Source organism: Strigops habroptila, chromosome 1 (assembly GCF_004027225.2).
Source record: "Strigops habroptila isolate Jane chromosome 1, bStrHab1.2.pri, whole genome shotgun sequence".
Classification (NCBI taxonomy): domain Eukaryota; kingdom Metazoa; phylum Chordata; class Aves; order Psittaciformes; family Psittacidae; genus Strigops; species Strigops habroptila.
Window position 1 is genome coordinate 88,333,438 of NC_044277.2, and position 4,731 is coordinate 88,338,168.

Here is a 4,731-nt window from a genome sequence, read left to right on the forward strand (position 1 = left end):
GAAGTGATTGATCTTTCACAATAAAAGAGTAATCTGAATGGAAAAAAATACTGGGACCTAAGAAAAGTCCACAAAAATATCTGGCATACACATATAGGTAAAACCAGTAAAAACACTTTTAAAGTATTCAGACAAACAGTGCAGTATGTGAAATACAACATGCTATTTCACAGGGGGTACTTATATACCTTTTTTTTTAAACTGTAGTCTAGATGCCCTAGAACAAAACTTCTCTATTGCATGATGTTTTGTATGGTTCTGCTTGTGCTCAGGAGTGTACAGACTGTGAATTCAGTCCTCAGTGTATGTCTTGATAGCATTTGTTAGTATCATGCAATTGTCATATAATAAAAGCGGTCTCCCACAAAATTCTGAAACATTTGTAGAATTGCTTTACGTATTTTATTGTAGACAATAGGGTATGGAAAACTATATAAAGGGTTCTTGCTGGAAGGTAATGAGAAATTACGAATTGACTAGTGCATGTTTCATTCTACTGGTGTGGCTTGAGGTTGGCACTCTTACTGTGTTCTAGAATAATCATGTTCTTTTTGTAACAAGTTTGTAGATTGTGAAATATTAAACATGATTGTGAGTTTTTTTTAAACAAAAATTTGAAGAAAGCAAAATGCGGAAACCCCTTCAAAGTGGCTCATGGGCATTATACTTGTAGTCACAAAGTGGCATTAGATTTGAATGGTGACACTTTGGTCCCAGTTGGAATTTTATTATTGACCTCAATTGAGCAAATTTTTCTTATTTGGGCAAGAAAAGTAAGTAACTGGTAATTTATTCTGTTTGGTAAATTCCTTATTTGGGGCAATACTTTTGAAATTTACTTCAGTTACCTCAGAATGCCTCAGTTCTGCCTGGGAATTCATGCAGCCAGTGACTTCAGAGGTATCTGTAATCCACAGAGGGAGGAAAAAATTGCCCTTATGTGCTCACTGACTCAATAATGCCCCTGTACACTTTTATTTTGGACATGACCAGAGGTGAAGTAATTACATTTCAACCTGCAATGAGGTGGAGCCCTCATGCTCAGTCTAAGAGGAAACAAATTCCATAGGCAAAAGCATCTCTGATTATTCCAAACCCTTTTGTATAGTTCAGCAAATCTGTTCTTTTGCTGGAAGTAGAGACCTTTCTTTGCCAATACTTCCCATCCGTCTCTGGGAACAGTGCATGGCTGGTAAATCAACACAATTATTATTCTGTTCCAGAGGATATACAGTGATTTACATTTATATGCCAACATTTGCTTCTTTGTTGCCCCAGCAAGAGCTGGGAAATGATTTATAAGGATGCAGAAGTACTGGCACAGATGTTATACAGCCTCAGCATGTTTGCATTGCACAGCGTGGCAGACTATTCTGGAAGTGTCAATGCACAGGTAGGGTGGGAGGCAGCGCATGTGCCAGCGGTGCCCTTCCAGCTCTAGCACGGGGCAAACCCTGGCCCGGCTGCTCGCAAACATATCTGGCATCCATCTTTCTAACAGGTCATTTCTGCATGCTGCACTTTGGGGAGGAGGATTCGTTGTTTCTTGTAATTAGTTGCTTCTGTTGAATTTCTAATGGAGTTGTGAATCATAAAAACCCTTCCTTTGTAGAACAGTTGGCAGCTTCATTTTAAGTATTTACTTATTTTTCTTCTCCTCTCCCCTGCATGCCACCCCCATAGAGGAGGCTTGGAGTCTGAATGGATACGCAGAATAAAAACATACTTTTCAGTGGGAACTGTCTTCCTCCTTCTTCAGAGAGGTTGACATTACTGGGAAGTTTGCTTTTTTACTTTAACGTATTATCAGAGCAATTGAAGACCTCCAAATCATTTAAGTCAACATTTCATATGTTAGCATTATGGAAGAATAAGACATTGGAAGGTCAGATTGTGAGACCTGTATTACCTCTAAGTGATTGAACTTAAGTAGCTGAAAGATATTTCATGTTTCATAATGTAGTGAAGGGTGGGAGTCCACCTAGTCTAACTGGTGTAGTACTGATCCAAGTGCCTTCTTTTTCTAAGCACTGCAATTTCATAAACCTTGAATGTCTGAAGCTGAAAAGGGTTAGGTGAAAAGGGTTAGGTGTTGCGGACAGGTATGAATCCTGCTAGTTTTTCTCATTTCACCTGGTCAAAGAAAATCTGATGTGAGTTACTATTTGGTATTCCTTTCAAGCATTCCCCAGGGCTGTGAAACCTAAATCAGCTTTGGTTTGTGGTTCAGCTTGAACAAGCGTAAAATCATCCTCCCCTTCTGGGAGGCCTCCTCCAGGGGAGAGAAGCTTTGATTTTACAGGGGCTGGTCCCTAGGAGACAGTTTATGTCTGTGCTATCTTCTAACCCGCCTGGTCCTACTGACTGTGGAGCTGGCCTGGCCCTTCTGTGAGACTGAACTCCACGGCTACAGGCTATATGGCAGAATGGGTTTTGAGAGTGGTGAGTAGCACCCTATTTTTTCAAAAATTACGAGAAGAGGAAAGAGAGAAAAAGCTCATATCTTAGTTGCACCAGCAGAAATGTGCATGGTTAAAAAGATGAATCTGCTCCTTCGATGTGCTGAAGGATGCAATGGACAAGATGATTGAAAAAAAGATAATAATAATTCTTCAGGACATATACCAAGAAATAAAGAAATAAAGCTAAAGCGTAAAGGCGACGTGTTGTAACCTCCTGATTTGAGGAAAATTTCTATACTTGAGGAGATTAGTCCTCTGTGGGTTGCAAAAAATGAGGGTCTAGATTTTGGGGTCACATATTGCTGGAGAAATTGCTGTTTTAATGACCTGGCTTCATCCTAGTCTTGGCAGAGTATAAGGCAAGAGTGCACATGCATGGCTCAGGGCTTAAGTACTTTGGTAGAGGAGCAGTGACAATGAGCAGGAAAACAGAGGAAAAAGAATTATACCTTAGTCATGGAAATTATGCTCTACTGTGCCTAGAGTCAAACTTTTGCCATGTCAGGCTTTGTAGCTTTAACTTAGGGAAGAACTTAGGCCCATGTTGGGATGAAATTAAATAATGCAACAAAGATGGGCTCATATTCAGGGCAAAACCCCTCCCTTTCGACTATACATAATCCCATTGCAGGTGGTAGATTGTGCTCACTTATATCAGGACTAATGTTTCTTTCTGATGGCTGGGTATACTGAACAAAACAGGCTTTAGTGGCTCCCTGTAGTAGTAAACAACCTCCCTGTGGGTCCTCTAAAATACCCCAACTCCTTCATTCAGCACTGAGATCTCGCCAAACACTTAGTTCATAAACAACCCAAGCATTTTAACACACTTTCCTCCTTCTCCCAGGGGGTGTTCTTGGCTTGTGTTCTCTCCCTTTATTACAGCTTTAATCTTACAATGTGAACTGGGACTTGTTTACATTTTTATTTTTAAAGGCTTTTTTTGTGTATGTGTATGTGTGAGTGCATGCACTAAAGATCTAAATTGACAGATGCCTTTTTGTAGGACTGAAATGACATATCTAAGTTTTACTGCTCTCTTCCCTGTATTTGCATTTTTAATTACTTACATCATATTTTATTAGTGTGTTACCTGATGAAGAATCTCAACTAATTAATTTCACCTGGAATTATATGCTGGTATATGAAAAATTATACTTGGCCATTTGTGGAGACCAGCTGTGTATTAGGAATAGCTGATCCCCATCTGAAAGATTAAAAAAAAAAAAAAGGGGCAAGAGAAAACAGCTGATAGTAAAAGCTAGTCCCGTTTTTTTCTCAAGTCCTAAAGATATTATTATTGGCAGATATCCTTTATTACTCAGCCTATATACTACGCATTAACTTAGAAGTTCGTTCTAACTGAACATCATTGTCAGATGACTTTTTCTTCAACCATTTCAGCTTTATTTTGTAGTAAAGCTGATGTTGCTGAGTTCCACCCATACGTAAAGACTCATTTGTTTCCATTCCAGCATGACTCGCAGAAATACAACTTCACATTGATCACAATTTCTATTTTTTTTTCCAATGTAATTTTATGTTCTAGGTTGAATTAAGGGAGGGGAAATATTGATTAGGAATGTAGGCATATTATGAGAAGTTATTTGTAAAGGAAGAGGAAGGAGGAAAAGAGAGTATGAATTTGTGACCTGATCCTGCAACACAGCTGAACATACACACACAAGCACACGCACATGCACACACTCTTTTTCCCTCCATGGATATTTCTGGTTTGATTCTTTGTCTGCACTGACAACAGATGGTGTTTTAATAAAGTCCAGTAGGAATATTACTGTGAGTAAACAATCCAATGCATGCCAATTTCATAATTGCTGGGTACTGATACAGCCTCTTACCTGATGAATCCAAATTGGGAGGAAACCAACTGTGCACACACCTACTGGCAGCAGCCAAATTCGCAGCTGTGGTATGCTCCAGTATTGAGCTTCACCACGGAAGGTAAATTGCAGCTCCAATCATCTTTCTTGGCACCAGGCTTGGGGAACAGCTGCCATCTGGCTTGTCATCAAAGTATGGTCACCGAGTTTCTGGGAGATGAAATAGCTTGCTTTTTTACCTTGACATGCATGAAGATTGCAATCTTCATCTTTACAGGTATCTCTTAAAATAACATTCTTGGCTTCCTGAGCCAGAGATTTACGAAGTGGGATTTTCTTCTTTAAGTGATTCCCACGCCTATAGGGACTTGAAGTCTAAACCTGTTATATGCTAATTAAAGATTCACACCCACATGACTTGTCAAAGA